The 24,289-nt window shown below is 40.4% G+C and overlaps 1 long non-coding RNA gene across 1 annotated transcript; it reads right to left on the bottom strand.

The window, feature by feature from the left end:
* Positions 1–157: 157 nt before the first annotated feature.
* LOC118496293 lies at positions 158–18,024 on the bottom strand. The gene is made up of 4 exons (XR_004898837.1): positions 17,907–18,024; positions 9,091–9,092; positions 2,213–2,217; positions 158–169 (listed from the first exon to the last, which is right to left on the bottom strand). It is a non-coding gene; the product is annotated as an uncharacterized LOC118496293 (long non-coding RNA).
* Between the last annotated feature and the right edge of the window lie 6,265 nt (positions 18,025–24,289).

Raw genomic sequence — 24,289 nt, 5'->3', positions numbered from 1 at the left:
ATTTGGCCATTTATACAAATGTAAAAATTCTGTTAAAGTCATTTTTCACAGCAATTGCCTTATTTGTATGTTTGACTGTAATAGAATTGTAGCTTGTGAATTAATCATGGTTTTCTATGTCAGCTTGCTCATTATCCCGAGTTAGTTGCTGCTTCCTCAGTCACCAGCCCTGCTCTTTGTTTCTGCATGCATCAATTCTACTACTACAAACATCATTATGATGATGGAGTTACTGTTAAAGGGTAATTTTGGGAATTTTTCCTGGATCCTATTTTCTTATGTTTTTGTGTGTAAGTGACTGATGGTAACAACAATCTTTGACATTGGTCCAGTATTAAGCATGAGCACATTATTGCAGCCACAGACCGGGCTGCAATGTAACCCTAAAGGGCAAATGTGCATCGTCAATTTGGTCCAATAAAAGTTCTGTTTTTGCTCAGATTATTATTCTAAGTGTCTAACAAGGTTATGGAAAGGATCCCTACAGAGATAGACCTTTTTAGAACCTATTTAAGCCCTTTCTGTTTAACCAGAAACAGCTTTGAGGTCGCTAGCACTAAACACACCAGACGCCATTTAAAAAAAAAACAAACACTTTTAGCGTGTATAGAGCCAACATATTTTCACATATAAATCGGTAAACTATGTGTTTATTTCAACCAAAATTAGAGTTGTGACGGTTGGAAAAGTGGAAAGACGACCCAAAACGTTTTATTTTGTTTCTGTCGACTTTGAATGAAGTGTATTTTATGATGCTAAAATTAATGTTTATTTACATGGAGTCTGGTGGCTTTAGCAAACGCAATTTCGCGGATGTTTTTGTTTAAAAAAAGGATCTTACTCTTTAACAGAAAGTTCGACCTCCTTAGAAATCCTTTCCATGATGTTGTCAGACACTTAGAATATTAATCTGAGCCTGTCAGTGGCAAAACGAGCACTTTGGTGAAGGTAAATACAAGCTGGACAATTGCCCTATTAACTTACATCGCAGCTTGTTTCGCCGCTGCCGACTGCAGCGATCTTGCTTAATACTGGACCAGTGTCAAAAATTGTTGTTCCCATCAGTCACTTAGACCCAAAAACAGGAAAATAGGGTTCAGGTTGAATCAAACGGTAGTTACCCTTTAAGGTAAATGAGAAATACAGTATTTAGTATTGATTCATTTATATCAGATATATCAGTGCATGCTACCTAGCTATTGACAGTAGCTCTTTCCTTTTCTTAATGTGCCCTTTGCTTGCCATGTAAATCCCATTCTGTTCAGCTTCATATGTGCAGTAATCATCAACCTAATTAAAATGACTTATATGACGGTCTCCCCCGGCTCCGTAATTTCTTCCTACAATGGCCCTGATACGCCGTTGTACACAACTCATAACTACAGTAGTGTATTGTTATTTATTTTTAAAATGTATTTTAAAATTGTAATCCTGTTGATAATCCCAATTTTAAATAAATGTATTAGTAATCTGATTACGTCTTTTTTCTGTAACTTTAATGGAATAAGATATCAGGCTTTGATACACACACAGTACAATAGTAGGTATAATAGTCACAGTCACTAATCACTTTAACTCTGGGTCAGTTACTGTGGTACTTACTCTGCAAACCGTACCTTGCTGACAGGTTTTCTTCAACAAACCCTGCTTTTCTATCTGAAGGATCTTGGAGACAGACGCTTTCCTTGATTATCCTAGATATTGAAGCACAATTCATTTGCAAAGCCTTAGGTCAGGAAAGGATGATCAGATCCCCTTTGCATGTGCTATAATATACCATATTCTAATATTCTACCTTGTTGAATGTTCATAAATCATTTATCTGATCATTCATTGCCCTCTATATCACACATGGTGGATGTGCCCTCAGGTGAGAGCAAATTCGTTGTGTTGTCCTTTGTTTTTTTTCTTGTATAATATTGGCAACACATATTGGAAAAGCCACAACTTCTAGAGCTATTGGAAAAGGGACCCTTGCACTGAAACTGCTATTGCAGATTTTTATAGTTTTCACTGGGCACACACTTATAAGGATTATCAAAGAGGAATATTCCATAGGATTGCAGTGACTGTTAGAAATCACTGATGACATCACCACTCCTTCAGTAAATGAAGGAGACTATGTAAATAGCAAGTCTTTCCATAGCAGTAATGTGTAGGAATATTATAGGCTACTTTCTTCAATTAGCAAAAACCATCCAGCACAATATACTGCAGCTAATTACTCTCAATCATCTGCAGTGCCAAGATCACATGTGATGAAACACAAATCATAACTAATGTTAAAGCCCAGTGGCCCGGCTCCGTTCATGACTCACACATTTATTGAGTCCATCCTGAGCAACAGATTTGCATGTAAATCTTTGTTTAAATATCATTCCATTTTCTCCCTCTTTTGGCCGAAAGCACTTAAAACAGTATGCCCATATGATACCCCTGTCAGCCCTGTTGACCCCTTATCTTGACCCTGATCCTGGTCCACAGCAGTGTTACAATGCCACTTAAGAATGCATTGTGGTTCTTGCATGAGACCCAAAGTGTCTTCATCATCATTGTTTTCCTGTGATAAACATGCGGAGTATTGAGTACTTATCAGTTGCTGTTGTGACTGCCCAGTGTTCTGTTCTTCTACATCTGTCCTGTTTTTGCGGGCCTACTTCCTGTTGGCTGAGTGGTACTCAAATTTTAACCTACTCAGCAGGAGTTTGGTGATTTGCAGAAAAAGACACATAGGTGTGGTAAAACTGTACTCTTGTAACACTTTTGTATGTTCCAGTTGCAAATTGCACAATTTACTGAACTCCGGTGACAATGTGCAGCACTTAGTGTTTCACCTCCAACTGTGAAAACTACACTCATTCCTTTTTTCAAACAATGGAGAATGAAAAGGTTTTTCATTTTGGTAGGAGTTTCTCCTACCGGGATTTTATTCCCTTCATGGTGAGCAGTTATAGAGGCACTTGCTGTTTGTGTGTGTGTATGTGTATGTGTGTGTGTGTGTGTGTGTGTGTGTGTGTGTGTGTGTGTGTGTGTGTGATGTATTCCACATATGTATTACATTGACCACTGCTGTATAAGACCTTAAGGGGGAACAGTGTTTTAAACCAAACCACAATCTTTTTTTATTCTTAACAGAATGTAACAGTTTTGGTGCCTAATGTTAATTGTCGTCGCTGCATGACAGTCACCTTTTGTTGGATAAAGGACAATTCCGGCGCAAAACGAACCTAGGGGTTATTAACAGATGTGTACCCACTCTGTCGCTCACTGGGACATGTTTTCATGCTAATCCAATGAGTTTGAAGCTTGAAAGATGCTAGCGCGGACCGCTGATTAGCTTACAACGCTAGTATTCGGGGCACAGGGAACATAAAAACGAATCGCTATTTATACCACTAAAAAGGCTCAAAATATCACCACACTTCAATGGTAGCATAATGAGGGTCCCTAAATGTTAACCGAAACATTGAGAACTTTGTAAGTGTACAGACAGTTTATTGAAAAGATAGATTATAAAGACACTCGCGTTCATGTTTACATGCCGCCGCCGTCTTGGAAACCAATCATGACTTACAGCTGGCGATGCAAACTAAAATCAAAAGCAATTTGCTCAATATATCTGAAATAATCGCACTCTGTATAACTTGTCTAGTGTACTTACTCAGTGGATAGCTGTCCATCTGGTCCCTCCGGTCTGGGTCGCCAGTACAGCCCTGTTTATCAGAGAGGGGAAATCTTCAGACTGTACAAAACACTGCGTCTCTTGGGCATCGCGACGCAACAGGTCCCACTCCTTGTAACACAGACACTCCTGTTCGGTGGCCATAGCTTCACAATGTCCGCAGGTACACCACCAGTTTCCCGAAGTACGAGGCTGTGTTGCGGCATTGACTACCGGTAGCTCTCTCTCTCTCGTAGCCCTTTCACGGAGCTCCCGCAGCTCTTCGTTCAATAAACTGTCTGCACACTTACAAAGTTCTCAATGCTTCGGTTAACATTTTGGGACCCTCATTATGCTACCATTGAAGTTTGGTGATATTTTGAGCCTTTTTAGTGGTATAAATAGCGATTTGTTTTTACTTTCCCTGTGCCCCGAATACTAGCGTTGTAAGCTAATCAGCGGTCCGCGCTAGCGTCTTTCGAGCTACAAACTCATTCAATTAGCATGAAAACATGTCCTAGAGAACGACAGAGTGGGTACACATCTGTTAATAACCCCTAGGTTCGTTTTGCGCCGGAATTGCCCTTTAACTGTAACGTCCGCTGAAAAGACCGTCGCCTCACGGTGACCAGTACCTGGCCCACAGTCACCTTTTCTCGACTAAACTTAACTGTAATAAACTTCAGCACGTGACCGGTTGGCGGTCGCCATAATTTCATAAGATATACAAATTATTGTGTAAAGTGTTTGTACAATATCATATAAACCCGTTCATGAGAATCCTAGCAGCAGTTGCTGGTTGTATTTAGCCACTACAGAGCTCCGGGATGCCGATTACCAGCGGCAGTTGTATATCCACCAATAGGTGACTGCGAGCCAGCTACAGACACCACCAGATGATATGGGCCGTGGTAGTGGAGTTTAGCCTGAAAAAGTGAGTGTCATGCGGAGATGAAAGTTAAGTTTAGGCACCAAAACAACTAGTTCAGTTTAGGAGAAAGATTGAGGTTTGGATTAAAACACTCCCGAGGAACGAACGAGCATTTCCTGGGTGAAAGTATTTTGTTTTCGATGTGACGTGAACTCCTCTCTGCGGCTTGAAAGCGCAGTGTTTTATGTTGCTATTTCATTGAAGCCAGTGAAACATCAATCTACTGTCATCTGTTATCAGATGACGCAGGTGAGGGAATCAAGAAATAAAAACAGAAACTCACAAATTGAAACTGCCAATACACTCATTGACAGTCATTAATTGTCATTAAGTCGTTTCCTGTATATCAGTCCATCAATGAAGTGGCGGGAGACAGTGAAAGTTGCAAAAAAAGTTGCAATTTTTTTTGTATAGTTCTTTAAAAATAAAAAGGAAACTTGTTTCGGGGAGAATAAAACTACTCTGGGCTGAGATTTCCTAGTAACCTTAACAAAAAGGCTCAGGATGCTGTAAATGTTGGTATAATATGAAAATGGCTGGTGGATTTAAGACCAAAAAAAATAATTTATTGAATGAATCAAATTTGAACATATGTGTCAGTGGCTTGTTAGTTAATTTCCTATCCTGGCCTGGGACAAACATTCATACGGTTTGATAAAGTACTTATTGGACTTTAACTTATCATTGCAACTACAATAACGAGCGTAGCTGTCCTAAATTTAGGTCATTGTGTCGTCTCATCTCCGGTTTTTCCTGCATCCACCGTGTATGTGTACGTCAGTAGCGGGGGGAACTGTATGAGCAGCAGCCCCGCCCCTGCCCGCTGCATACAGCCGACAGGATTGAAACAGCAGCCGCTGACTTTAGAGTGACAAAACGTTACAGCGTACATTGATGTTAAAATGTATACAGGTTGGCAGGGAGGTCTGAAATGTTTTGCACGGTCTTTCGCTGTACGTTTTGTTGGTAAATGTGAGATGTTCGAGTCTCATCTTCAAATCGGAAACAAGCTCTCTCACGTGAATTGGCGCGATTGCGACATCTGACTGATCCGATTGTCCTGTTTTTACACTTGTAGAGCGGATCTCCGCGGAGCATAAGCACTACTACACGCTGCTCTAATGTCCGATGCCGCCAGTTTCATAGATTATAGTGAAAGCGTAGTGTTGGATCCGATCTGCATATGTTACGCGTGCAATGTAGCCAGCCTGTCAGTCTGCCACTTTTTAAAAAAACAATTCCAGTGCTGGTTCCATGGTATCAGAATTTTAGATAGTCATCATGGAAACATTAATTGATCACGTGGCAAGGGCTGGGAAGATTGGCAGAACAGGCAGCCAAGTGACAGTACTCTGATCCAATGGAAATCTTTCAGTCAGATTTACAGCACTGTAGCCCAGTGGATGGGGGGGTGGGGAGGGGGGTGGTGCCACCCCGTGCCCCCCTTCTAGCCCTGCCCTTGCATATTTCCCATTTTAAAATGCCACTGATGGAAACAGCTTAATGTGTCAGTATTGGTTGTGTTTTTAGACATTCTATTAAACTTCTGCTGTTTAATACCTTTCCAAAAAAGGTAGAAAGAAAGGCTACATCGACTTTCAAAGGCTGATGAGCATCAGGACTGACATCCATGTTTAACACAATTACTTCTTTCTTTCTCACTCTCCTTTTAAAACAGGACCGTTTTTGATTTGAAGATTTAAAGATTTCCGCTGATTACACAGTCATGACCTCTATTCTCCTGTTAAAACCCACATTTCTTTTTTTACAACAGTGTAATTATTGTCACACGGTGTCTGCTTGCTAACAAAGTCCTGCTCTTTTAGTGAAGCCGCAGTGATGCCAACCCCGGTCTCTTATTAAATTGCTGTGGCTAATTTGTTTGAGGTGCTTTCAACTGTCTCTGATAACCACCGGCTTTATTACGTTTGCATTGAATCAAAGTGAAAAAACCCTTTAATTGAAATTGATTAAATTGTTACACTAATTTGGAAATAGCTACAAACAGCAGAGCATCAGTTGCTGTCACTGGATATGGATGTGCCCCAGCAACGTTAGTTCTTTTATGTTTCCTGAATGATGTTCTAAATATAATCATTGACAAGTTAAATTTTGTTACTCAGTATAAAAACTGTTTTCTGATAGCTCAAAGTTGCCATTAACCTTCTTCATCTTTTGTATCAATGAATGTAAATAAATGTGGTTCTACATTGAATTACACCCAGGGTGAGACCCCCTTCGACACCCCAAAAAAACAAACACACAAAATTGCAGAATTATTAGAAATTATTATATTATATTGTATATTTATTTTAAGTTCTGATTACTTATACTGCCATATTTTGTGCAGAATTGTGTTCATTGTCTTTTGAAAATGTTGGAGGTGGAGATTGTGCAACTTATAAAGTGGGTTTCCTGTTGTAATTGCAATAGTTAAATAACTGGATTCTCTTAAGTGTGTTTTTCAAATGTCTGATGAATGAAAGATTTGTGCAATTGAGAAATATAATTTTATCTTTCACTTATGTTGTTATAATATATATATATGTATATATATATGTATATATATATATATATATATATATATATATATATATATATATAAATGTGCCAAAAATATAAACAATCAGATATATAAAAAATGTAACAAGAGCAGAGAGCAACAACAATATAAAATATTAAAAATAATATACAAATAAAATATAGAATAAATAACTAAACTAAAACCTGACCTTTCTGGCCTTTCTTGATGCAAAATCATTAATGATGTTATCGTATGAAATCTGCTCCTCTATTGGATGATTAATACTAGGGCTGTCAATCGATTAAAAAATGTAATCTAATTAATTACATACTCTGTGATTAATTAATCGAAATTAATCGCATACATAATTAACGGTGCCTGAACCGATACTTTTTAAGAAAGTAAAAAAAGAAAAGAAAAAAAAGGGTACTAAACAACAGTTGGTGACATTAAATAATGGCTTGTTTATTGCTAAGGCCATATGGTCAAAATGAAATTATTTAATAATAATGTATAACAATAACATTAACTTATTTAAATTGCTGTTGAACGACAAAAACAACCACCAGATGGGAAAGGGACATTTACAATAACTTTAAATGCACCACGAGGCTGTAGTTTACCAGTTTCATTGAATGCACCATTTTGTTTTTCCGACGGCAGCTGCAGATTGTTACATGTGTTGAATCCTCTACAGTAAAACACAGTCAAACTTTATACCGTTTAGCGTTAGCTGTCAGCATTTTAACCGTGTTTAATCCAGCTACTAGCTAGCGGTAGGCTAACATTAGCTGCTGTTGAGTATAGTGTTAGCTAGCTAGCGGTAGGTTAACGTTAGCTGCTGTCGTGTTAATTAGCGTCACATGCAGCGGTGTTTTGTTGCCTGTATCGTCTTCAGAGCATCAGAGAGAAGTGCAGACATATCAGTGGCACCAGATTTCGGTAGCCAGGGTTGGCAGGAAGAAGATTTTTACAAGTAAATGTTCCAATTAATGATCCAGGCAGCACATTCTCGTCTCCCTCCTTCATTTAACAGTCAAATGGTGGCTAGAACGGTTCCGGGTCAAACGTCAATATGGAATGGATTAATCTGCGTTATTTTTTTTAACGCGTTATTTTTTCTCAGATTAATTAATCGAAATTAACGCATTATTTTGACAGCCCTAATTAATACTGATGAAAAGGCCAGTGAGCCGTTCCTGGGACATGGTTGACCTCAGGTATGACTTGATCAACTTTAGTTTTGAAAAGCTCCTCTCTGCTTGAGTCAGTGACTGGCAGAGGAAGTGCAATCCTGAGAGCAGTCCAAAAGTTGGGGTAGATCTCCGATAGCTCCTTATCATCCCCCGTTCCTCCCCTTGTCTGGACATTTCCATTTGGGAGACCAAGCAACATAGGCGCCGATTTGTTTTCCTCCGTGGGTGCTCACAGGCGCACGCCCTTTAAAAAAAAAAGTAGTCAAAAACGAACACACACTCCTATCAACTCAATAATAAAGCCGTAAAGTAGGCTATCTTTCAACTCAGGATAGGATTGGAGATGAAAAGTTTAACTTTTCCGACACATAACCGCGAACAGCTTCGTGGGCGCTCAGTATTAGCGGAGCACCAACTGTCCCCTGCTCCCCCCTCCCCTTTCCCCTTCTCACACAGCTTCTCTGTGCACGGTACCTTCTCAGCAAGCAGGGGCGCCAATTTGTCGATTCCCCACACGGTGAAACGATAGATAATGCAGTAGAAAACCGCTTGAGGATTTTTTTTTGTGCTCGTGCTGTGTCATGAAAAAATGCCTCCTCGGGTGTTAGCCACAGCAAATTAATGAGGCAATACGTACTGTATGTTCAGCTGTCATTTATGGGCCTATCAAGTTACATCATCTTTACAGATTTATTTGGAATTTCACTTAATTAATCAACTTTAGTTATTTATTTATTTGTTAACGTTAGCATGCTAACATGTTCACAGTAACGTCAACGTCTTGCTGTTTAGTTCAATTCAATTCCATTTTATTTATAGTATCATATCATTACACAAGTTATCTCAAGACAATTTACAGATAGAGTAGGTCTAGACCACACTCTATAATTTACAAAGACCCAACAATTCCAACAATTCCCCCAAGAGCAAGCATTTAGTGCGACAGTGGTGAGGAAAACTCCCTTTTAGGCAGAAACCTCAGACAGACCTTGGCTCTTGGTGGGCAGGTGTCTGACGGTGCTAGTTGGGGGTGTGATGAACAGTGGCAATTATAGTCACAATAAAGATAATGGAACTTTGACTAGAAATAGTAGTTGTAGTAGTTCATGGCATAGCAGGGCGCTGAGCAGGACCACGGCGACAGCTGCAACCATGATTTAGGTGCCACACTAATCCAAGGAAAACTGCAAGGCGAGAAAAAATAAGGGCTCCGGGGAATAAGCTCCCTAGAGCTAAGTTAGTAACAAGCATTTCTGGGGCATGAGTAGCATAACTAAGAGCTGGTCCAAGGCAAACCTGAGCCAGCTCTATAAGGGTTGGTAGATGAATCTGACGACTATGAAGAGAAGCACAAAAGCAGGTATAATGTTTACCATGTTCATCTTAGTTTAGCTTGAGCTTGCTAATATTTGTATATTAGCACTAAACACAAAGTACAGCTGAGGCTGATGGGAATGTCTTTAGTTTTTAGGTATTTGGTCATAAACCATAAATAAATTAAAATGTTGACCTGATGATGGTGTTATAGGAAAAAAAGGGATCAGTAAAGCAGTATTATTACAATTCATCCTGAGGTGGGCATGAATGTGTGCCCCAAATTCCATGACAATCCATCCTATAGTTGTGTAGATATTTCACTCTAACCTCAGGATGGTGTTAGAGGAAAAGTCAAGAGGATCAACAAAGACTTAAAGATTCCTCTGGGAACATGGATGTCTATACAAAGGTTCATGGCAATCAACCCAATAGTTCTTGAGATCAGGGCATGAATTTCATGGAGGCCATGAGGGCCATGGCCCCCATGCCCTTTCCTGTCAATACGGGTTTTAGACACAAGTGTCTTTTGTTAAGATTCTGAACTCTTATTGGGCAACATCAAGTGCATCGCTGCGCACATAACCAGTGGTGGGTTGGATTTCCAGCCTGGTATGAACTACTAGAAAACCAGGCTGTTTAATATCGATAGTTTGACACAAATCTAACCAACCAAGAGACTTAATCAAACTCATCCTGATGTGCTACTGCTGCAAAAGCTGTGACTGAGTGAAATCTGAGAAGACTGAGCGGAGGCAAGAAAGTTTGATAAATTTGCAAACGAATGAGACAAGAAACTTGTTAATCATTGCTTGAATATCGCTACAAAGTTGACTTAGCTGACCCAGTCGCCTAAGAAGTGTTACGTGCCCAAAGAGTATTATAGCCAATTGTTTGTAACATTAATGTAACAAACCTAAGTTAAATTCATTCTTTCTGTGGACTTAAAATCATTATTTTATTTGATGGCCTTGCTGCCCTGGCATTTGGCCTTTGTGCCTTCTTGCTCCTAAAATGATGAAATTCCAGGCCTGCTTGAGATCTTTCAGCCTGGACCAAAGTGGTGGACTGACTGATATTGCTAGTGAAATTTTTTTAGCGTAGCTTGCGGGATGGCAGCAAAATTCCAGGTTAACTAAGTAATTATTCTGTACAGTGGGCAGAATAATGAAAACCCTTCGCTGTCCAAACTTCCAGCAAGATGAGTGAGTCAAAAAGCAGCCAACAGTGTGTTTCACAATTAAAGTGACTATCCCTTAACATGAGTTGACACTGAACCTTGCAGCGATCAATGAGTAAGCAGGCTGAGAAAAACAACATGCTAAGTTGTGATGTGAGCACACATCCAAAGGTGACTTTTAGGTGCTAATTTGAAAGAAATCAGAGATTGAATAAACAAGGGCTGACAATGCTGGAGACTGCCTGCTCTACTCTGCCTGCTGCACTGTAGGAAAAGAACCTGCTTTGTTTTCCTGACAGTTTGCAGTCTGGCAGTGATCTCAGCTTGTCAAGCCCTTATTAGCTGTTGGCAACCATTTGCTGTTTTCCATATTTCACAGTACAATTATTTGCCCACTTATTCTACTACATTTTAAACTGGCTGGCTGTCGCCTTAGATTTTTCATTTTTCACATTTGTCTCTATGCCGTACTTATTGTTCCCTTCCTTTATTGTCTGATTGATGAACTTCTTTCTATAGTAATTGCACAGAAGGAACATTTTCAACCTTCTCTTTTCTTCAGGAAACATCACAAAATAAATCAGTGACCTGGTTAATTTTTAATGACTTGAATGCCGAGCCGTGCTCCGTTAGGCAGTATTCTATGCTCAGATAAGATATCCCCTTGCAGACTGTGGAGGATGAGGGGGAGCTGCTCTCCAGTGACTGCAGTATCACTAGACTCCATTTCACTGCAAAACGAGCTTTTTGGTGGCAACCGTCCTCTCTATCGACTGCTTCTTAGTTACTGGAAATGCTTACCAGGCTTCTCTTTACTATTTACCGTTAACAGGGGATGTACTTAAAGTTATCACTCTTTTCAAAGGCAAACTGTGATTTTAAGTTGGATTTTAGAGTGCAACTTAGCAGCTGAACATATTGTTCCTCGCTGGCCCCCAGTGGTTTAACTTCTCAGCAGCTGCAGTGATGTAAAAGTTTACCAGTGCACCATGACATTACAGTTGGGAGTATTGATGGCCAAATGAAGCCTCATGAAGCTTCATGAACCCTTGTCTTTATTTTCTGATCCCACTAGATGGCGCTCTCTGTTCAACAAAGGGCTGAAAGCACACTTAATTGCTATTCCTTGAGCCCTTTTCTTTAAACCACGAGCGACATGAGGTGGACTCAGAAAATTAAATAAAATGGTTTACGAAGCTTCATGAGGCTTCATTTGGCCACTAGTTGGCAGTGGTTGCAGGAGCTGCAGAGAGCTTCTGACGTGTGGTCCAAATCTTTCAACCAGTCTGGTATTAAGTAACCATGTAAACACTGATTTGTAGGTAAAATGGCATTTATTTTAATTTTCATTAATATTACACCATAGGGTAATATTTTTTTTCGCAGAACAACAATTCTTTTTTAAAGGTACTGAGGTTATTTTTGCTGCAGTGGCATAGGACAAAACGGCATCACATGCAGCTGCCCATGACAGGTTGTTTTAGTTGTTTGAAACATGAGAACATTGCTTTTTTTATGGATGTTTACTTGGAAAGTTAGGGCCATCATTTAGTAGTTAGGGCCATTTATTCTTGAAGAAGAAATGTAATTTTATCTTGAGCCTCGAGACAAGGTTTTCATCAATGTTTATGGCAACAAACAGGAAGAGCCGGTGGGGTGTTTTTTTTTCATAGTGTGTGAAAATAGAAGGAGTTAAAGGCTACTAAAAAAAACCTCATATTTCTCTTCAGGAAATCTAAATGGACTGTTTCTATATAGCGCTTTTCTAGTCTAAATCACTACTCAAAGTGCTTTTACGTAATACAGGAACCATTCACCATTCACACACTGTGGCCAAGGCTGCCGTACAAGGTGCCATCTGCTCATCAGATAAACATTTACACACATTTACACTCCGATGGCGCAGCATCGGGGGCTCGAACCACCAACCCTCCGATTGGTAGGCGACCGCTCTACCACTGATCCACAGCCGCCCAAAAAGGTAAATGGGGGGAGTAGAGAGGCCGAAAAGTGGTCTTGATTTTGATATACTGCACTCATTGTCTCAATGCTGACAATGATTATGATTGCCACATAAATGAGCAGGAATATAAGAACCAGCTACTGTTGACACACAATACTGTCTGTGACTTCAGAACCTTGATGCATAATAAGTGAACTTAAAGTTTGTGAGTTACTGCCAGAAAAACAGGGAGCAGCAAATAAAGTCGCCTTCTGCTTCCACATGGATGAACCTGTTTGCCCTGCACGAAGCAATGCTGTATTCAAATAGCCTGAATGGCTGGGCTGCAGGCACCACAGGCTGCTCTGGGACCACTTTACATCCCTTCAGTTGATGCATGAACATGTTAATTCTGTCCCACTGGAACATGCATTGTAGGGGTAAAAGCAAAGCATGGAAATAAACTGTTACAAGGATACATGAAAACACAGAGTGAAGCAGGAAAGTGGCTTTAGCAGAGGCAGAGTGAGCCCTGTTAACTCTGTATTTGAAATGTTTAACAACCACATAAAATCTTAACTTGGTAACACTTTATAATAACTGCACACTGTGAAGCATTAGTCAAGTATCAGTAAATACATGTATCATTCAAATTAATCATGTATAAAGCACTGTTTCTACATTATTACACATTAATTATTTATGTGTTATTCTTAAAGGTCCCATGGCATGACAATTTCACTTTATGAGGTTTTTTAACATTAATATGAGTTCCCCCAGCCTGCCTATGGTCCCCCACTGGCTATAGGTGTAAACCGAGCCCTGTGTATCCTGCTCTGCCTTTGAGAAAATGAAAGCTCAGATGGGCCGATCTGGAATCTGCTCCTTATGAGGTCATAAGGAGGAAGGTTACCTCCCCTTTTTCTGCTTTGCCCGCCCAGAGAATTTGGCCTGCCTATGAGAAAGAGAGAGACATCATGGCTTGAAAACAAGCGAATCATGGCAGTTGGTCAAGGCCACACCCCCACCCTCTACCTTGCCCCCCCTCTCTCCTCCTCAATAGCATTTAAAGCTACAGACACAGAAATGGCACATACTAAGGAAAGCTCATTGTGGGACTGGCTCTAGTGGCTGTAATTCTGCACCAAGGCTGAATTTCGGGAAAGAGACTTTAGATACAGTATTAGGGGACCACTAAGGCCTATATAAAAGAGACTTCAGATACAGTATTAGGGGACCACTAAGGCCTATATAAAAGCATCCAAAAAGCAGCATGTCATAGGACCTTTAATTAATCTTTTTTATGAATGAACCCTTTTGGACATGTGTAATTTACAAATCTCATTTACTCACAGATGGCTTTCATTACTTTTAGGCAGTTATCTCAAGATGGGAGCGTTTGCTGATTCTGATGTGGTACGCATGGAAAAAAAAGTAAGAGAAAGTTAAGAAAATGTTCTTGCATGAGGCCCATTGTTTAATTTTTTGAATTGTTTTTGTGATTACAGTACCTTTTCAATTATCTGATATCAGTTTTTGTTTGTATTGTTGGTGACACTTCCTTTTTTATTAAACTACCATTGGAGGGTGCCAGTCAAGTCTTTTCTACAAATAGGGGCTTTAATTTGACTGAATATTATTAAATTGGTTGTCAGACAATTTTAAGATTTATAAAAACTATCTGTGTACTCTATACCTAAGTGCAGGATATTCCATCTGGTAATGAGACAATAGTGCTGACACAAACTGGGATGTGTCGTAACAGTCGACTCATGTTATTAAATGCTGAGTGTACAGATTCATGAATTTAAATGCTGGAACAAATGTACAAACTGTTTGAGTATTCTTGGTTTTCTCTCCAAGCTCAGTAAGAAAAGGCTTGTCAGTAGAGAATTTAGAAATATCCATTCATATATGTAGAGATGGCAATATTGTAATACAAATATTTGTGTATGCATGCTATAGAGGCATAGTGTTGCATCCTCCATCTCCCCGTAGACTAAAACCAGCCACCAGATGGTCTCCCCCAGGATACAGCCACTGAGGGGATGTACGCTGGGAAAAGCAGCTAATATTATACATATTAGAGCATTTCTCAAGGTGTTTCCACTGACATGGCATGAAAACATTTCCACACAGAGTCATATAAACGCCCTATATTTAAGGCCAGAGATCCAAATGTGTTGTTTTTTTTAAAAAAAGGACAATGCACATTAATGTAAATGCGCCAATGTTAGCCAGACAGCTAATTTTCAACTGTAGTCCTAGTTACCCAGCATGCATGTGTTTATGGTGGGAGGAAACCGGAGCACCCGGAGGAAACCCACGCAAACACATGCAATAATGCAAATCATGCAAACTCCACACAGAAAGGCCCTGCCTGGACTGGGGATCAAACTCTTTAGTGCCTATTTGCTGTGAGGCAGCAGTGCCAAACACTGAGCCAACCTTGCTGCCAGAAAAAAAAGAAACGGAACCCTGATACAATGCGCTGCGGCGGCCTCGCCCTGGCCGTCCTCCGCGCGCCTTGGGGTACTCAACTCTCGGTGTTAAAATATGTCAGTAATTTTGATTAAAAGCAGTATTTGCTTATCCCGTGCGAATACATTTCTAAATCTCACAAGGTCCCCAGGTGATACTAATCCCGTGTGAATTGGGTTTATGATTAGCCTAGAAATCTAGACGCACCCTAGTGGCAGCAAATGTAATTTGTAGCCAGGGTCGTCTAGCAACTCTCTGTTGGGTTGCGAGCTGGAAAAACCAAACTCTAGTCAGGCCAATCACATCGTGTATAGAGTCAGTGGGCGGGCTTAACATAATAACGGCAGAGTTGCGACGGTTCCACGTGAATTCCCTGCTACTTGAAAACAAAGAAGATGGCTGGTGGCGAACAGCGGTCTTTGGAATCGGCTTTGGCTGTGACTCTGGAAGACTTGGAGTTAAGCTTTGTTTTGAGAAAAGAACAAAGAACGGCACTGAAGTCGTTCTTAAAAAAGGAAGATGTGTTCAGAGTTGTGCCGACTGGATACAGCAAAAGTTTAATCTATAAACTAGCACTGCTCTGGTTGGTTGTAGCGCTATCCTATTGCGTGTAGAGTAAGGTGACCAGATTTCTGAGACAAAATCCGGGGACATTTTCAGCTCAGAAGCGTAAATACCTCAAAAACAGGTAATGTTTTTATCTTTGTAAACTTAAAACGGGGACACTGCCCCAGGGACGTCATTAGACCTAGAGCTGCTTGTGCCCCAACAAGCCCCCCTAGGGGGGTCCATGGTCATGCTCCCCTGTAAGAAAATTGTGTCTATTTTAACGTTTAAATGCATCAATCTGGTGCACTTTGAAAAGAAATTCAGAGGTTAGACTTGATTATTCTTATCTATGGATGGAAATATTTGTGCTGTAGCCTGAACTATTTTGCACTTCAGAATTTTAACCATGCACGCACAGGTGGAATAGTTTTTTCTTCATATTTTTGCATTAACATCACTAGGAAGCATACCAGTAGAAATATATATTCATATTTGTAAGTGGGATATATATAAGTAAGTGGGATTGTCTGGAATCTGGCAATATAATAACCATTATGGTGGGATACACTGGCTAAGCAATTTACAAAAAATATCTGTGCTGACATAAATAGTTTACATGAGATTAAATTATAAAGTTGGAGACCATGTAGAAATTTTGTTGCAATTTCAAAACCGTATTACTCAGGAACCGCTTGTTGTACTGATGCATGTGTTGAGTATAGAGTTTGTGAGATATTTCACAGAGAGTAATGGGTGTGCAGAGATTTGTGCAGAATGCAAATATGATAACATTTCATGTAAGTTCAATGTTAATTTTCTTGCAAACCATTTGTCACAGCAAGGGGCATCCACTATATCCGTGTCACATTCTCATAGGGGCTGAGACCCCCTAAAGGTCTGATCCTAGAATCACCCCTGCTGCTACTTCATACTTGTGCTCCACTACACCTCAGAGGGAAATGTTGTAATGTTTACTGCACTACATTTATCTGACAGCTTTTGCTTTATTGCTTCACACCTGGGCTTGTTTCTGCAACAGCTCATTGAGTATCGGATACAATTAAAACTATTGAGAAAATATTTTCCTTTGACATTGGTCCAGTATTAAATGAGATCGCTGCAGTCAGCAGCGGCGAAACAAGACAATTGTCCAGCTTGTATTTACGTTCATAAAAGTGCTTGTTTTGCCGCTGACAGGCTCAGATTAATATTATAAGTGTCAGACAACATTATGGAAAGGATTTCTAAGGAGGTCGACCTTTCTGTTAAAGAGTAATATCCTTTTTTTAAACATAAAAAGTCTGCGAAATTGCGTTCGTTAAACCCACCAGACTCCATGTAAATAAACAGCAATTTTAGCATCGTAAAATATGGGCATTCTAAAACATCTCTGAGCTCTGAGCAGCGCTCGCTCTGGCTGTCTTGAGCCTGCGTGCGTAGGGTGCACGACTATACGTTTGGTCAATGTTTTCTTTCTTTCATTCCAATTTCGGGTCTGTCAGTCACAGTGAAAACCTTTAAAATTAAAACGTTTTGAAAACTACTGGCCAAATAAACAGATTGACATTTTTTTCTCCTTCTAGTACCACCATCAAACTAATGGCGTTTTTCCATTACATGGTACCTGCTCGACTCGCCTCGACTCTACTCGCCTCGACTCGACTCGACTGTGCGTACGTTTTCCATTGCAGATTTTAGTACCACCTCAGCGTGGCTGGTCGTTATGCCGTATCGATGCACACACCAGCGCACAAGTATAAACATCAGGCCACTTGAGTTTGTTTTACAGTTCTGTGGAGGCTCCACGCAGAGCTTTCGCCGTAGCCTGTGTAGCCTATGTAAAAGTGGCCTGATGTTTATACTTGTGCGCTGGTGTGTGCGTGGAGCCGGCCATGTGTGTGTGTAGTTAGGCTACGGCGAAAGCTCTGCCGGAGCCTCTGCAGAACTGTAAACAAGCGGTGCCGCAGTAAACTACTGTGACCTAACGTGAAACACACACAGAACGTCGAAGGTGTGTGTTGCCAGAAGACACATTTAGTTTCAAATTAAGCTGGAGGCAGCAAAAAAAAAACAGCTGGCTAAACTGTTTAAAAATAGCGGGTTTGTTCAGGACACCCCCGTCTGTCACTTTCGCGTCACCGTTTCGGCTCACCTCAGCTCGCTTGGAACCTCGACTGAGGAGGTACTAAAAAAAGTACCTGTTAGCAGGTACCAGGTACTTTTTTTCCAAAAAAGGCGAGTAGAGTCAAGTCGAGTCGAGCTGGTACCATGTAATGGAAAAGCGCCATATAATATCCCCTTGTACACTAGAAATATTCAAATCTACTAGACAAAATACCAAATCCACTGAACACAGTCATGTTTTTCAAAGTATGACCCATTATTGTTAGGTACTCCATGAGCTTTCCAGAGACTGTCCTCCCCCCCGTAAAACGCCACCATAGATCGTCTGTTCAAGTAGTAGTCTATATCTACAATGTTCCACTTCCGGGATTGCTCTCGTTCTGCCGGAAATTCGGCTATTGACTATAGTTAACTGCTCCTCAGATCTCTGCAGAGTAAATCCAGACAGCTAGCTAGACTATCTGTCCAATCTGAGATTTCTGTTGCATGACTAGGGTTGGGCATTGTTTGGATTTTAACGATTCTGATTCCAATTGCGATTCTTCCTTTCGATTCCGGTTCTTATCAATTCTCGATTCAGATTCTTTGAGGGGTGGAGTTGAAACGGGTCACATGCTTATTTCCCAAATAAGAGTAAAGTTTTATTTTGATTCAATGGTGGGTTGCAGTTTTACCGGGCTTTTTCAACGTAAAATAAAGCCACACTAGAGCGCTGCTTACTGTGCTCCATGGCTGCAACACAACAAGTGCCCAGCTGCTACGGACCCCAAACTTGCGCATGTCGATTTTGGAACCTATGATCAGATTTGAAACCAAATCCTCCAAATTATTCCAAACGATTCCAATAAAGAAACGATTCCACTGGAATCGTAATTTTTGAAACAATTCCAAGTAGGAATCGGTTCTCGATGCCCAACCCTATGCATGACTAAAACAACTTTTGAACAAGCACATGTTCCACCAAAACAAGTTCCTTCCCGAGGCTATTTTGCAGCGGCACCGTGACTCCGTCCGGCGCTTACACCGCCCAAGGCGATTGTGGTTGGTTTAAAGAAATGCCAATAAACCAGAGCACGTTTTTCTCCCATCCCGGAATGCTGTGTGGACTACCCAGACTAGCAATGCGAGACTATTCAAGACTATTCAAGCAGCAATCAGGACTCATGTTTATATGTTATATGTTATATGTTTTATGTTCATAGTTCATAGCCCTCTTGTGGCTGTAGTAGTTATTACAGGAGCAAAGCATGTGAGGTATAGTATAGTATAAGAAGGTAGATTGGGGGGGTGGATGGGTCAAACAAACACAGGACTTTCACCCAGGAGACCGGGGTTTGTGTCCCGTTTGAAAAAAATGTAAACGGTGAATTTAAAAAAAAATTAAGGAACAATGAATTATGGCACGTTCTGTGTCACATGTGTAAAGGGAAGTGACGTAACAAATGTACTGATTTTAACCCAAACCACCATCTTTTGAACATGAACATAACTAATTAGTTGTTGTTCCTGAACACAACCAAACAACTGTTTCACATGGTTAACAAGGTGTTTAAAACCACGACAGTTACATTATCTGGTTTTGATGTGAATACGGGAAAAAAACGCTCCTGTGAGTTCGAAAGATGTGTGTGGTCCGAGCAAGGGTGCCAGTATGGAAGGAGCCATTGCCCCCCCACACCTTACGCCCCTGGCCCGATTTGTCGTTGCAGCTGGTGTGATCCTAACGCAAGATGGGGTAACACTTCACTTGAAGGGGGGTGCATAAGACTGACATGACACCATTGTCTATGATCTATGTAGTCTATGATCTATGTAGTCTATGATCGTTTCTGTACACAATATCGTACTGTATTTTTTGCTGTTTTCAAAATTTGCTTTTGCGACGAATCAATAATGTTATGGTCACGATTAATTTCGTAGCTAGTGTGATTGGTTCCAGGCTTACAACTCTTTATAAAAGCATTTTCTGAAACATCAATGGAGATATTGAACGGGGGAAATCACTTCCAGGACCAGAGCGATTCAAAAAATGGGCTGGCACCATTTAGCTTCAACTGGTTTACTGCATCTGTCTGCATCAGCAGAACGCGGTATGGGCTTCACCATGTCAATGCTACACACCACTACTTCACAGCCCTTATTAGCTGCACACACTAAAGTTCAACTGTATGCTATTTTAATGTGTGCTCACATGTTGAGCACACAGGGAAATTTCCTTGGTTCACACTTAGCTGGCTGAGACAGCATCTCCAAAATTCAGATGCTGACTGATAAATGAGCAGGCTAAGTGGATATTCCCCACGCCCTTGACAAATTAACGGGGTTTTAAGTTTTTTGGTAGGTCTTGAAACTTTTGAACTCCTTTCACTCGCTTATTGTGGCAAACATACCAGCTTAATAAGTATTTACTTGGCTGCTTCAATCAGAATGCACTAGACTGGAGCTGTTGTAAGCCTTCAAAAGTCTGGCCGCTGAGGGAAACCGAAAGGTGAAATCATGTGAAAAATAACAGCCTGTTACATGTTGAATGAGCAACATGCTGAATAGAGAGCTCCAGGAAAGTGGCATTTAATTTGCAGTAAAATTCGGTGTTGCTGTCAATTATCTGAACTATTACTGAAGACAGGATCAAGTTTTTTTTATCACTCACTGTCTCACCCTCTCTGTTTCCCTCCCTTTAGTCTCTTTTCTTTGTCTGTGCCCAATAAAATACTTTACAAAGCACACGGTTTTTACACCAGCTTTGTCCAGATAAATTCAGACACAGTTTCCTCTGCTCCGTCAGGTCCGTCAGCAATGATACATCAAGTTCAGTTACATTTTCATTGCCTCCCATATTTTGTGAAGTAGCTATTATATTAACCCAAACAAATCAATCTTGAACAGTGCTGTTTTTATATAATTTTACTGGCCCAAACATTCACAACACACAATTTGAATGTTTAGTGCTTAAACAGGGTGTTATATGCTTTGCAAATATCTCCCTTGGTTTCATGTTATACCTAATTCTAGTATGGCTGGTAGAACAGTTTTATGATAATTTTTTGGGCATTTTAGGCCTTTATTATAGAGGACAGCTGAAGATGTGAAAGGGAAAAGAGAGGGGGAACGCATGCAGCAAAGGGCTGCAGGTCGGATTTGAACCTAGTTGCTTTATTCACAACAGCATAATGCACTTAAACAGTAATGCCTGGGGGTGGGGGGCAGTATGGGAATGTGCCGGTGGCCAGTAGTTATCTGTCCCTGAATCTGGGGGGAAGGAGCTTTTGTGCAGAATCGCTTACTGCACCTTTAATCATATCTTATTTATCAATGCTAAAGATGGAGCAGGTTAGCACTTTAAAGGGCCACAAACATGAAGAAGACATGAGCATCATAAATATTGCAGGAACAATACATTAATGAATGCATCAATTAAGGTATTTCAATCATCATGATTACTGATTTAAGTCATGCATGAGATAATATTAATCCTTGTACATTATTGATAGCTCATGAAGTACTACATTAATTAGTTCATGCTTTTTCATGCATGAATTCATGATAATTCACGTACCATTATTATAAAGTGTTCAGATCATTCATTAATTGTGCTACCTTATGAAAAATAAAATATTTTATAGCCAGTATATAAAGACACACATTAAAGTTATAGTGCGTAGAATCTGTTTCCTCCATGAGCAATTCTAAGTAATGACAACAAAACTGTTGGCGCATCCACATGATACAAGCCTTCCGTGATCATGCATAATTCATAAAGCATGCTTAATTCCCTTAAGCTGTGACATTATTTGAATAATAATGTGCGTTTCTGCAGAACAAAGATTCAGGGTGGGAGTTAACTGTGTTGTATGTATATTCCCTGAGCTGAGACACTGGAGCTTTTGGAACAGGAAAAGGAAAGATTATATGGGAATTAAACAGAACGTTGGTGCAGATACTGTATGCAGCCAATTTGTTACATAAAGATATGTCAGTTGATTGTGGTTGTGCTCTGAAAGTAAAAATGTCAGCTTTCCATTAATGAAAGAAAATGTTGATGGATTCAAGTTTATGTTGTTTATTCCAGAGGGTTGGAGCTCAAATGGCAAAGGCACGATCACCTTTGGTCTTGTAGTTAGAGCGAGGAATGGTTAAAAGACCAAGGTTGGAGGATCTGAGTGGGCGTGTAGTGGAGTGAGGACCAAGGAGCTCAGAAATGTAGCGGGGGGGGGGGGAAGGTCATGTAATGATTTGAAGCTAATCAAAAGGATCTTATACTGTATTCTGAATTTGACCCGAAGCAGATGAAGGGATGCAAGGATTGGTGTGATATGAGACCGGCGAAATGTGAATAGAAATTGTTCATTTAATTACGTTTACATGTATTTCTTCCATTTTGGTCCATAAAGTAAAGAGAGTAAAGATGCAGGCCTCTACTGACAAGGCAACATGAAATTAAAAAATCATACTAATTACATATACAGCATAATAAGAAAGGCAAGCTTAAACTTCCAAGTTTCCCATTATAGGACTTTTGTCACAACAGTATCTCAGTCCGTTTGGGAACCAAAGAGTCGCTGGTTTAAGTCTCAGTGCAAGTTCACTGCTGAGGTGCCTCGAGCAAGGCACCAAACCCTCAAGCAGTGCCATATGTGTGTATTTCGGGCCTGTGTGTCTAATGTAATGTAAAAAACAACAGAATGAAAAAAGAATTGTATGTCCCCCTTTGGACATAAATAAAGTAGACATCTTCTTCTTCTAGTCTACAGCAATATGTAAAATCCCCATCAATACATATATAGACTTGATTTTCAATAATTATGTATGTGAGATTAATATTATCATTTTTGTATCAGTTTTATTTATATAGTAACTGTTTGATTTCCCCGTGTCAATGTTCTTTTCATTTTATCCGTTATTGTGGAGCACTTTGTAAACTTTGTTTCATGCGGTAAACTAAATCATTGATTATTTCTCCACAGGCTAATGATGATGATTGCTGATGATGGTTTACAGCTATATGTAATAAATAAACGATAAAATGCGCTATGAATTACCACAGCTGTGTGTAAGGATGGCCGTTCTGGCTTTGCATCACGGCCTGTCCAGGGTGCTGATTTCAGAGTTGTCCTGTATGCTGCTACGGTGCGCTGGAACCATAGACTGTAAAAATAATGGATGAATCTTCTGGGTCTGAAAATGAAAAGCCAATGCTGAAGTGCCGTAAACCTGCATTCTATTTAATTTCCAGCAGGGGGCGACTCCACTGGTTCCAAAAAAATGTCCGTTTCTATAGAAGTCTATGAGAAAATGAGCCTACTTCTCACTTGATTTATTACCTCAGTAAACATTTTCATAACGACTTTATGGTCTTAATCGCTAGTTTCAAGTCTTCTTCAATACAGCGTAAAATATGGTCACATTTATTTTTATTATACACAATAAAGCAGGAGATACTTTAGGGGCGTGGCTACACGCTGACCTGTCAATCAGGACAGAGGCTTACCAAGGCAGACCTGAACTTGCTTTTGGCTGTTGTCCGTGTTTTCATCTTAAACTTTGACCCTCTCACTGTGTGTTTTCACTTCATGAAGGTGTGTCGCTGAGCTATTGGATAGATGAGATCAGCTGACGTTACCAGCTGATCAGAGCAGCTGATAAGATAATTGACAGCCCTGGACAGGACAGCAAGGTATAATGAGGAAGCATATGTGAGAGGATTGAATGCAGATGTGTGAGAAATAAAGAAAGCAATGCAGATGAATGGCGCCAGTACCCGGAGGTCCGCAATTACCTGCCGCTTACTCCACAGGGTGACTCGCTCCAGAAGGGTTAGAAATTGACAACTTTCCCCCTTCAGCGTTTAGTTTAACCCTGGCTTGGCCGCGTCATCCTCCCTAGCTTCACCCTCTCGTCCAAAGATCCACAAACCAATGGGTGACATCACTGCTGCATCGTCCATTATTTTTACAGTCTATGGCTGGAACGCCACTGTGATGCCATTGCCTCGAATCATCGGTGTCGTCATTTGTCACGCCTCATGCATGATGTAGGTAAATGAAGGAGTTAAATAATAATACATTGATGATGCTGAACGAGAACACTTCATGTCTCCCATCATGGCTCAGAGTGGAGTCGGATGTGGCCGTACAGTTACATCTGCTTCTCAGGCCCTGACAGATAGATGCATGAATGGTCCAATCAGAGCTTGTGTGAGCGCTGTGCCAGAATGTTGGCGAGATGATTGACTCCTGTAACTCTGTGCCACTCAGCCACAGATGACAATTAACTTAGTGGGAGGTCTTGGCAGCAGTAAGCCTCATATGAATGCATGTCACCTTGCTACCATACGGTTCCCAATTCTGGTAACAATGGATTTGTTGTTTACAAAGCTGTACGTAGTTA

This window comes from Sander lucioperca, chromosome 11, assembly GCF_008315115.2.
Source record: "Sander lucioperca isolate FBNREF2018 chromosome 11, SLUC_FBN_1.2, whole genome shotgun sequence".
Taxonomy (NCBI): Eukaryota; Metazoa; Chordata; class Actinopteri; order Perciformes; family Percidae; genus Sander; species Sander lucioperca.
Note: the sequence above shows the minus strand (reverse complement) of the source record. Positions and strands in the feature narration are given on the sequence as shown.